Genomic DNA, 12613 nt, shown 5'->3' on the forward strand with positions numbered 1-12613 from the left:
GATCAATGTGGTAACTTTTTGCCTCTAAATGAATGCTCACAGCTAGTAGATGCTGGATCCCAAGACTTCTCCTCTCTTCAAGCTCCTCAACCTTCAAATTTCTCCCTCAAAAGCACAAGTTCTACTCTCTAAGACTCACACACACACACACACACACACTCAAGGAAGCTCAAATATGCGGCTAGGGTTTCATTCTGGGCTGTAAAGACGATGGGGGAGGCTACAAATGAGCCTTAAATCCTTTAAATAGGGTACAAACCCATGAAAATCAGGGTTTCTCTCTACAGAGACTACTCTTCGAGTCGAGGCCTTCCGACTCGTCGGGTAGGATTCAAATCTCGCGTCCACCTAATAGTCCCTACCTGACGAGTCAGAGCCCTCCAAATCGCCAAGTCATCATTTAACATGTAAGAGCCAGTTACCGATGGGTAATATTTGAACAAAACATGTAGTTTGTTGGTGTTTTTTGTACAAAAAGTTTACTTGGATGGTGTTTTTTGAACAATTTTGAAACATAGTTACCCATTTGAGTCATTTCCTCTTGTTTTTTTTTCCTTTACTTAATTTTTTGCGGTAATTGTTGGTTACCATAAGGTCAAATTTGAATAAAAAAATGTATTTCGTTGGTGTTTTTTGTACAAATACTTTACTTGGATGATGTTTTTTTGACACACCAAACTTGAATGGAATTTTTTAAACGATTTTGAAACGTAGTTACTCATATAATTCATTTTCCCGATTATTTTTTCAAACTAATGAGTGTTTAATATGCTTTTTGGGTTTCACGTACTATCACGATTTTTATAAAGTAAATAAACAAATCACGTGTATATATATATATATATATATATATATATATATATATATATATATATATATATATATATATATATATATATATATAGGAAGGATCATTTGAGAACTCAAAGTTTCCCGAGAACCAGAGAACTAAATAATAACCGTTAGATTAAAATAATAAAGGGTTAGGATGCTTCGTGGCACTTTCGTAAATATCTGAAAATAAAATGGGGAGGGGGTATCTTATTAAAATAAATCAGGGACATTTTAGGGACATTTAATCACGTCAACTCTCTCTATCTATCTATCTACCCTTTATCACACCTCCGATTCAAATCCTGAAATCGTCATCGAAGTGTGACAGGATGTAAGTATAGTTCATCGGAACATCTACAATGAAGCATTAGGTTGGTCGTTTTCTTCTGAATATGATCTTGACTTGTCGATTTGGAAAAGATATTCCTATCGAATGTCTAGATAGAGTGGAATTGATAATCTATAATGAAGCATTAGGTCGTTAGTGAAATCTCGAGTTCATTGAATTGCTTGAAATGTATCCATTTCCGGCGAATGATTGCCCGACCCCGCGGTCAAGAACTTATGGTTTTGAAGCTTGATTTGTGCGCAAGGTTTTCAATAGATGGATTACTCCAAATCGGTTAGCGGTGTAACAATTTGAGAATGTTGTATCTACAAGAGAACTTAATCGTCGAAAAGGACGGTGAATGGTTACATGAGCTAGCTTTACGTAACACAGCCATGGAATCGTTAAACTTCTACATGAAAGATCTGGTTACTATCAGTGAAAATCAGCGAATGCGACCTCACAGACCTTTCCGATTTCTTCAACCACGCAGTGAATTTAAAAGAATTCGACGGTGGCGCTTTCAGCGATCAACCTAAAAACTACGCCGGACTTAAATTTCCTCCTCTTTTAACTTCTATGGAGTTGAATTACATAAGCCAACCCGAAATCCCAGTAATCATCCCATTCGTTTCCCAATTAACAAAACTCGATCTTCTTTACGCTCTATTGACAATTGTATGTCATTCTTTCCCTTAATCTTCTTGTTTAGGACTGTGAAACGATTAGGGATACCTGATGAGAGGATTATTCTTATGTTAGCAGATGACATGGCTTGCAATTCCCGAAACAAATACCCTGCACAAGTTTTCAACAATGAAAAGCATAGGCTTAACTTGTATGGAGATAATGTTGAGGTCAAATTTTGTGTCCAATTAATTTCTACAACCCTTTACTTATTTACATAAGTGTTTTTTTTAGAGAAGATGTGATGATTTTAGTACACTGTTATGTGAGGTAGACTATCAAGGCTATGAAGTGACAGTTGAGAACTTTTTGAGAGTTTTAACAGGTCGCCATGAAAATGTTGTTCCAAGATCCAAACGTCTTTTGAGTGATGAAGGAATCCATATATTGTTATACATGACAGGACATGGAGGAGACGAGTTTCTGAAATTTCAAGACTCTGATGAACTTCAGAGTCATGATTTGGCTGATGTAGTCAAACAGATGAAAGAAAAGCGTAGGTCAGAACCCATTTTTAATGCTATCTCATCTGTCATTGGTTGTGGAATTATGACTTACTTGTTCTCTTATGTGTTCATGTTTTTAGGTTCAAGTAACTGCTGATTATGATAGATACATGTCAAGCTGTTATCCTCTTTTCCTAGGTCTGGATCCTTTTCTTACCTAAAGCATTGAAATAATGAAAACATAAATTTATTGAGAATCCTAAAATAGTGTGTATATTTTCTTTATTTTCAGCTCCATTCACCTGGTGTTTTGGCTATTGGGAATAATATGAAAAGGGAAAACTCATATTCACATCAGTTAGATTCTGATGTGAGTATTATCTGGATTCTATCAACCTTAAAATTTTGTAATTTGATATACAGGAATACTCCATGATTTCTTTTGCTTCTCTTGCTAATTATGTAGAGATTATTGTGATACATATAGGTTGGTGTCTCTGTTGTGGATCGATTCACATTTTATATGTTAGCTTTCTTTGAGAGGCTCAATATGTATGACAATGCATCAATAATCAGATATAAAAAACGTTTCCATTTTGAAAAACCTATTAAAGTTTTCTCGTCCTATTTGACTTCATTTTTCTTTGTTGTTTTGCAGTCTGTTTGGCTCATTTAATCTAAATTTACTGCCGTCAACTGCATATTATCAAATAGATTTATACCAACAAGAATTGAAGAAGGTATGTCACTTGTCGATATATGCCATTTTTCATGACATTTCACCCTTCCTAAAAAGGGAATTTCTGTTTTTAAGGTCTAGGCATTCATACCACTGTTTCTTTCTAGACTAAATTACAAAAGTAGTCCTTATGGTATATTGGTTTCAATGGATATGTTGTATTACTTTCAACTGTAGTTTGATACATGTCATTTATAATAGTGTGATTTGTTTTTTTTTTCTTGAACAACATGTTAGCGGCTTATTATTCTTGAAGTTGATTGTATGGAACTACAGATTATGGTGCTCTCCTTTATCACTGTGGATTTTACAAGGAATCCTTGAAATACCTACCCTTATATCAGGATTCACAGGTATACCCTACACCACCATATCAAATTGCTACAAAACCCCTTATATTTTCCCTCTTCTTTCCAAAAAAACACCATCTTGTCATTTGTTGACTTTTCCATGAATGCCACTTGGGATTTTAAATAATAGCTTTTCTAGAAGTTCATAAATCTCAAAAAACTTTCATTGAAAATTCTATGGAAAGTTAACAATTTATTTAAAGCCTTTTATAAAAAGTTACCAAATCTTAAATGACGCCATATCATGGAAATTTTTTAATTAATCTTTAAGATATTTTCTATTCCATCATTGATTTCTGATTCGGTGACCAATAAACTAATCCATTAGTATAATATATAAATGAAAATATAATTTTATTGAAGTATTTTGGTTGCAAACTTTACATATGAATTACATGTGACTCACATGTAATTTATATGTGATGTAAATCTCAAGTGAATCACATATGAATTACATGTGATTCAGATGTAAATAACATGTAATTCACATATGATTCACATGTGACTCACATTTTAATCACATGTAATTCATATATGATTCATTTGTGATTCACATGTAAATATGAATTATATGTGATTCACGTGTAAATCATAAGTAAATCACATATGAATTACATGTGATTCACGTGTAAATCACATATGAATTACATGTGGTTCACATGTAATTCAAATATGATTAATTTGTGATTCACATGTAAATTACAAGTGAATTACCTATGAATTACACGTGATTCACAAGTTAATCACATATGAATTATATGTGATTCACATATAAATCACATGTAATTCACATATTAATCACATGTAATTCACATGTAAATCACAAGTAAATCACATATCAATTACATGTGTTTCACATGTAAATCACAAGTGAATTACATGTGATTCACATATAAATCACAAATGAATCACATATGAATTACCTATATATGCACACATGCATTTTGTGTAAGTGTTCTTCGTTAATTAATTTTTAAAATTTTCTTATGAAATTTACATTTAAATCTTAAAAGATACAATTACATGTGAATATTACATTATATAATCGCATGTGAATATTACATTATATATACATGTGCGTGTTCTTGCATTAATCATTTTTTTTATTTTCTTATAGATTTTGAAGAATTTTTGGAAAATATTGAAGAAGTGAAAAGTGATAAATTGAAGAAAATATGGAAATATTGATATAAAAAAATTATAAGACTGTGAATCTTTGTAGTTTTTTTTATATTTTATTTTGTATCGAATAAAATATTTGTATTATGTTTATTGATTGATTAATAAAAATGAGATTTTTTATAATTTACTAATATTATAGTATAAGAAATATGCATATATGCATTTGAAAAAATATGCATATATGCACCTAAAACGTTGATTTTTTTGTTAAAAAAATGCAGTTTTGAAAAAAATTGCACTTTTTTTTTTAAATCGTAGTTTTTTTTTTTTTTTTTTTGAAAAAAGTTCAGGTTTTTTTGAAAAAAAAAGTTTTTTTCTAGAAAAAAATAAAAAATGCAGTTTTATTAAAAAAAAATACAGTTTTTTTTTTAAATTACAGCTTTTTTAAATGCACTTTTTTTTTGAAAAAAAGATGCAATTTTTTAAAAAATATTTTTCTTTCATTTTTTTGAAAAAATTAAAAAATATCCATTTTTTAAAATAAAAAATTATTTAAAAAAAAATCAGAAATTTTGAGTTATTTTGTTATTTTTTAGACATTTATATTAATATATTAAATAAAACAAAAAAATTTAACATTAAATGAGATTGGTAAGATGACGATCATCTACTTAAAGAATTAATTTTGATTCAACGCTCCAATTTTAGTTCTCGGGTTCTCGCAAACTTTGAGTTATCAACCGATCTCGAACCCTATATATATATATATATATATATATATATATATATATATATATATTCTTTTACTTTTTGTAACAAATTAAATTCAACTCAAAATTTGAATTTGAATATACACAATCATATCCTAATAACATTATTGTGTTTGTTTTACTTAACAAATTAATTCTTAATTACTTATAATTGATAATATCTTGAGTTTTTCTATATATTTATTATTTTTTTTTTATCTATATAGATTTTTTAAATATATTAACCGTAGTTTCAACGAGTTATAATATATATATATATATATATATATATATATATATATATATATAAAATGTTGAATTGAATTAGAAAAATGTTATTTTATTTTTTCTAGGACAAACTTTGGTCAATATTTGAATCGAACAAAGAAGGTAATTATCTGAAAAAAAATAATAATAATTAGAATAAAATCAAATAATACCGGCATCCAAGTGTATCCCCACCCTCGCACACAGTAGTTTGTTGGAGTCAACAATACCAGTGTGCTTCAATTCCTCTCTCTCACACACACAAACATACACACTCACTACTGCGTGATTGTGTGTTCTTCCGATTTCTTCAAATTTAGACTAAGTTCTTGATGAATTTTGAGTATAAGTAATCTAATCCAGTTCAATCAACACATATACGTTGCATTTGAGCGTGTCAAATAAAATGTTGCTGAAGTTCTAGATGCTTGTTCATCTGTTTCACGTCAATTTCAAGTGAGCGAGTTCCGTTTTTCTCCTAAATTAACATCTCCTGTTTCTATATCGTCCGAACTTCGTAAGGAAAATGCTGATGGATTTTCTCTGAAGAATGTTCTCGACGCATTGGTTGGGGAATTAGAATTGCTTTAATAGTTTGAACCTCTAATGACGACTCGGAGCTCAACGTTCAAACATAAGATCTTCAGAAGCATTGTGCGTCTTAATGTTTAGAGGTGAGTTTCCATTGAAATTCTGGCGTGCGTGTAGTTTTGTTCGATGAAAAGTTCTTCTGCTTGTACGCTATTTACAGTTTAGATATATTAGGTTGAAATCTCGTTGTTTCGTTGGAGAGTTCATATAGTTATATATTACTGTTCATGTAATCATATATTAGTTAAATATGTGTTTGTTCGTGAATTTGTTTAGCGAAATTATCATGTACTTGCATGCCATTTGCAACTAGCCAAACTAGCATAAAATATGTATATTTCATAAACAATTAATGCATTCTGGTCAGAATTATTGTTCGTTCGATGTTTAGTTAGATGTAAAATTTTGTTCTGTTGAAAATTATCAGAATGAGATGATTGTTATGGTAATCTAATATTCCTAATTAAAGTTCATCGATTAAGACTGACTAATACATAGATAATCTGTTACTGTGGAACTTAACATATTGATTGCTTTGGTTATGGTGGATTAGCTGAATGAATTAATCTGTAACTTGTTCACATGTGCATGAAGATTTGCTAAACCAAATCGTTGTGTCTCTTCGCTTGAAGCATGGGAAATCCACAAAGTTCAGGACTGATGCAATAGAACTTTCTTGTTCCCTACAGAAATAGACAGATTTATGTTGCTATGATACAGAGATAACACGCTACAAGGAAACTTGCATTTGTATAGCCAATTAGATACATGCCTTTCCATTTATAGACAAATCATTTACAGCATTGATGTTATATTGGGTCTCTTTTCATAAATTCCTCTTTTTCTAGATAACTTACTGTCACTATTATCCAAATCTTCTTTTTGTGTGGCTGAACCAGGAAAGACACTCGACATGGATCACCACAAGCTTCATTTGTGTGAAAAAATCCTCATGAAACTCTGCTCCAGTCAACTATTTTTGCAAGTTTTTGTCATAGTTTCCCTTCTTCCTCTGGTGTTTGCTGACCTGAACTCAGATAAACAAGCTCTACAGGCTTTTGCAGCTGCTGTTCCACATGGTTCAAAGCTCCAATGGGACAATTCTACTAACATCTGCACATCATGGGTAGGCATTACATGTACACCTGATGCAACTCGTGTCCTTATTGTTAGACTTCCTGCAGTTGGACTTACAGGCCCCATACCATCCAACACTCTTGGAGAGCTTGATGCCTTGAGAGTTCTCAGCCTTCGATCGAATTTCTTGAATGGAAGTTTACCATCTGATCTCCTTTCCCTTCCTTCCCTCCGCTCTCTTTTCCTTCAACATAACAACTTCACTGGTAACATTCCAGACTTTCTTCCTCGCCGACTTCATATCCTTGATCTATCATACAATTTCTTTACTGGAAGCATTCCAGCAACTATCCAGTTTCTCTCACGCCTTACCGGATTATTCCTCCAAAACAACTCCCTCTCTGGTCCAATCCCAAATGTCACATTCCCAAAACTCAAACACTTCAACATAAGCAACAATCATCTCAACGGTTCTATCCCTTCATCCTTCAAAGCTTTACCAAGTGCATCGTTTCTGGGAAACCCTTTCTTGTGTGGTGTACCTCTCAAGTCGTGTTTACACCATCCTCCTTCCTCAAGGAAATTCAAATTCCCATTATGGGCTATTATAGCGATTGCAGCAGGAGGAGGCGTTACAGTTTTGGTTTTAGTTATTGTCTTTGTCCTCTGCTGCTGTCTTAAGAAAGAAAGTGGTGATATACGTAGGATTGAGAGAGGGAAGTCTTTCACTAACAGAAATGGTCAGAAGCCCAGTGAGGAATTTGGTAGTGGGGTGCTAGATACTGATAACAACAAGCTGGTTTTCTTTCAAGGCTCTTCTTATAACTTTGATCTTGAAGACTTGTTGCGTGCCTCTGCTGAGGTGCTCGGGAAGGGTAGTTTCGGAACAGCTTATAAAGCGGTCTTGGAGGAGTCAACCACTGTGGTTGTGAAAAGGTTGAAAGAAGTAGCAGCAGTCAAGAAAGACTTTGAACAGCAAATGGAGATAATAGAGAGAGTTAGTCATCACCATAATGTTGTCCCTGTTCGTGCTTACTTTTACTCAAAGGATGAGAAGCTTCTCGTGTATGACTATTTCTCTGGAGGTAGCTTAATGTCCCTCTTACATGGTAAGCATTTTGTTAAAAATCCAATCTTTTTTTTTTGTCTTTGTGAATTGTCATTACTAACTTACAATAAAACCGCATGCAGGAAACAGTGGTTCTGGGAGAATACCACTAGACTGGGAAACTAGAATCAAGATCGCCCTTGGAACTGCAAGAGGCGTTTCTCATATCCATTCTTTTGGAGGCCCAAAGTTCAGCCATGGAAACATAAAGTCTTCAAATGTTCTTATCAACCACGAAATGGATGGTGTGATTTCTGATATGGGGTTAGTCCCACTCATGAACTTCCATCCTGCACCACCATCATCCCATGCTGCTGGATACCGAGCTCCAGAAGTTGTTGAAACCCGAAAACACTCTCACAAATCAGACGTATACAGCTTCGGGATCCTCCTGCTTGAAATGTTAACCGGGAAACAGCCAGTTCAATCTCCAGGGAGAGGAGAGATGGTGGATCTGCCTAGGTGGGTTCAGTCAGTGGTGAGGGAAGAATGGACAGCTGAGGTTTTTGATATCCAGCTCATGAGATTTCATAACATTGAAGAGGAGATGATGCAGATGTTGCAGATTGGTTTGGCTTGTGTTGTCAAGTCACCTGATAGTCGACCCACCATCCATGAAGTTGTGAGAATGCTGGAGCAGATCCAGTTATACAACTTTGAAAACCGGCCTCCCTCCGAATAAATCAACCAAATCCAGAGATTCAGATGTGCAGAGTGCAGACTTCATCATTTCAGCTTTACACAGGTTAGTACGTATAAACTAGTTACTGAAGAAACTTAGGAAGAAAAACAAAACATATATTTCATTCTCTAATACTTAGATACTTACCCTATGCCTATCAGATTTGTTTGTGTACACGCATGGACTTGATTGAATAAGTTGCTTGCTTGCATTTACATCTGCTTAAAACAGTGAATTTGGTTCAATTTCCTCAATCTTTTTGGGTTTCTGTTTTTCACTATCTTTAAGCTCATACTCATACATGCATTTATGTTTTATACTACCTTAAACGGTAAATCAGTAAAATTTGAGGATAATCTCTAAAATCTCATAAAGTATACTTAAATGCTTCAACCTCCTGAAAGGTTTTATGTAAAAAAGTATATTCTTATCTTATTATCTTATAAGTATAGTTTGTATCAGCATATTTCATTGTTTAGTTTTATAAAGTACAAAAAGTGAAGGACAATTATTTTTTTCCGGCATCAATTAGACTTATTCAACTGTTTTGATCCGTATTTAAATTTATTTGTTATAAGGTATAACCTTAGACTGTAAGTGTTTGTTTTGACAGCTCTATTTAAAACCCTTTTTTTTATTCTACTTGGACAATTTTGATTTTTTTTTCTCTATATTTTTGGGATATATAATATATTGGATAAAAAATGTGATAGTTTTGAAACTAAGTTGATGATAACTCCTAATGTTGCCAAATCCTCGTATATGAAGTTGAAACTTAACTTGGAGATCCTCATTTCCACATCAAAAAGTAAAGCTCGACATCAACTTCACAAGATAACTCCACAAAAGCTTCTACGAGCTTACATAATACAGTAATACTTACATCATTATGCGGAATATTTTCTTCCAATAGCTAAACCATAGGTGACATGTCGCTTACCATATGCATTTATGTTTTATACCTTAAACGGTAAATGAGGTGCACAAACAAACCAAAAAAAAAAAAAAACGGACCTGCATGGAATTAGAAACCGGTTTGAGTGAAAACAATCTTACAGTTTTGGATTGGTTTGGCATATTTAAGGTTGGAAACAGTTTGCAAAAATGGATTAAAACCTGGTTTTCAAACCTAAAAAATACGATTTTATATAATATAAAAATGTCGTTTTCATCTACTATTTATTCAAATTATTGTTTATAAAAAGTTTTGTACCTGTTTTCACCCATTGTATTATCTTGTATACCCAAGAAACACGTTTCTAAAAACTAAAAGTAGAAAAATAGCATTTGAATTTGAACCCTAAAACAATCCGAAGACTAAGAAACTTGCCTATTTCTATTAGATATGTTTTGTTTTTGGTTTTTAGATTGAATGTATTGCAAATTCTGTTTTGTTATTTTTCAAAATCAAATATTATATAAAGTTTTTGGTTTTTTCAACGCGGTCTACATAAGCCAGTTCCTAATCCAACACTCTCCGTTTGGATACTTTTTGCTAGAAACCGGTTTGGCCGAAATCCGATCAAGATCTAGAAAAAATTCAGTTTGTTCACTTGGTATTTTACTTGGCCCAAAGCTTTCGCTTACTATCTTTTTTAGTTGTGCTTAAATTTTCTTTCAAGTTCTTACAAGCGGCCCAAAACATATATATGGCAAAATATAATAAAACCCCTTCAAGAGAGATATTTTTGCTTATATAAAAATACAAATTTTACCACATCAAAAAATTCACTAATCGTAAAAAATTAAAGTTTCTAGATTTAGGATCAATATCGACATTGTTCGGTAGAATTTCATATACGACTTTCTTAAACATCAAAATATCATATTTGTCCAACTTAATCGTATTTACCATTTATAAATATTCAAAATATAATATTTACCTAAATTTTCTTTTACAATGTCTTTAATAGTTTATAATCATTTCTTAGACTTATTATTTAAGAGTTTATTCTTACCTCTATAATAATGAAACATCTACTTTTAAATTATTGAAAGGTCACTTTCTTAACAAACAAATCATTTCATTTTAGCCTTTTCCATAGTGTATGCATTTATTATTTAATTTTGTTGTTGAATATTGTCATGTTGTAGATGATGGATATTTTAGATATTACTATTGATAGTTTCTTGTTTAAGAATAATATGTGTGTATATATATATATATATATATATATATACACACACACACACACGCAAAGATAAAATAGTTTTTTTTTGTGAATAGTTTCTTATGGTGAAATAGTTATTATATTTGATTTTATTATTAATTATTATGTAATAATAAATTAATATTTTTTAATAAAAAATTTATGTTTATACCTTATATTTATATTATATGTTTATACTATTGATGTAAATTAATTAATATTTGTTTCTAGTTTAAGAAAAATATAAATAAATTTATATACATGAATTTAATATTTAAAAGTTTCATTTTCTCCAAATTTAATTTCTTAATTACTTTCCTTAATTTTAATATTCAAACTTTTGGTAAGTATTAATGATTTATTTATGCATAATTGATTTGTACACGAAGCTTTGTAACTTATACCTCTTAAAATTCAAGATATGATATATATATATATATATATATATATATATATATATATATATATATATATATATATATATATATATGGTTAAGTTCAAATAAGAACACTATTTAATGTGAGAACGTGAGAACACTACTTTATGTTACTATTCTACTATGAATTTTGTATATGCAACGATATGACATTATTCATCAACAAATAGACGAATAATCACACATTAATATTCACATTAAAATTTTGTATGTATAACTTTATGACATTATTGATCACCGAATATATGAACAATCACATATTTAACATTCACATTAGAATTTATTAAATTACTACGCATATATATAAATTTTATAGTAAAATAGCAATATAAAATTAAATATATTCATATTATATTTACTACAATAGTATACATATTAAATTCATAGTAGAATAGTAACATAAATTACTGTTCTCACGTTCTCACATTAAATAGTGTTTTCATTTATATATATATATATATATATATATATATATATATAGAGAGAGAGAGAGAGAGAGAGAGAGAGAAAAGTGAATATACCCTTAAGGGTAGGGCTGTAAACGAGCCGAGCCGAACCAAGCTCGAGCTCGACTCGTTTAATTTTGAGGAAGCTCGAGCTCGATTCGAGCCTTAAAATGAAGGAGCTTGGCTCGTGAAAAATTTAGTGGGCTTGCGAGCCTAATCGAGTCTAAACGAGCCTCTATGTGTGTGTGTGTATATGTATATATATATATATATATGTGTGTGTGTGTGTGTGTGTGTGTGTATGTATATATATATATGTGCGTGTGTGTGTCTATATATATATATATATATATATATATATATATATATATATATATATATATATATATATATATATATATATATCGTTTAAGCTTGTTTAGGCTCACGAGTCCATTAATTGAAGCTCGGCTCGAGCTCGTTTAATAAACGAGCCTCATGTTTAGGCTCGAGCTCGGCTCAGACTCGTTTAATTCGATCTCAAGTCGAGCTTTTAACTAGTCGATCCCGAATAGCTCACGAGTAGTTTGGCTCACTTACATCCCTACTCAAGGGTATATA

At 31.4% G+C, this 12613-nt stretch overlaps 2 pseudogenes across 1 annotated transcript; both read left to right on the plus strand.

The window, feature by feature from the left end:
• Positions 1-1871: 1871 nt before the first annotated feature.
• On the plus strand, positions 1872-3358 carry LOC145016002 (GPI-anchor transamidase-like; annotated as a pseudogene).
• A 2376-nt stretch (positions 3359-5734) lies between these two features.
• On the plus strand, positions 5735-9207 carry LOC145015552 (putative inactive receptor kinase At5g58300; annotated as a pseudogene). The gene is made up of 3 exons (XR_013665929.1): positions 5735-6196; positions 7013-8299; positions 8382-9207. The product of XR_013665929.1 is annotated as a putative inactive receptor kinase At5g58300 (transcript).
• Positions 9208-12613: the final 3406 nt, after the last annotated feature.

The sequence above is a fragment of the Lactuca saligna genome, chromosome 9 (genome assembly GCF_052625555.1).
Source record: "Lactuca saligna cultivar CGN05327 chromosome 9, ASM5262555v1, whole genome shotgun sequence".
Taxonomy (NCBI): Eukaryota; Viridiplantae; Streptophyta; class Magnoliopsida; order Asterales; family Asteraceae; genus Lactuca; species Lactuca saligna.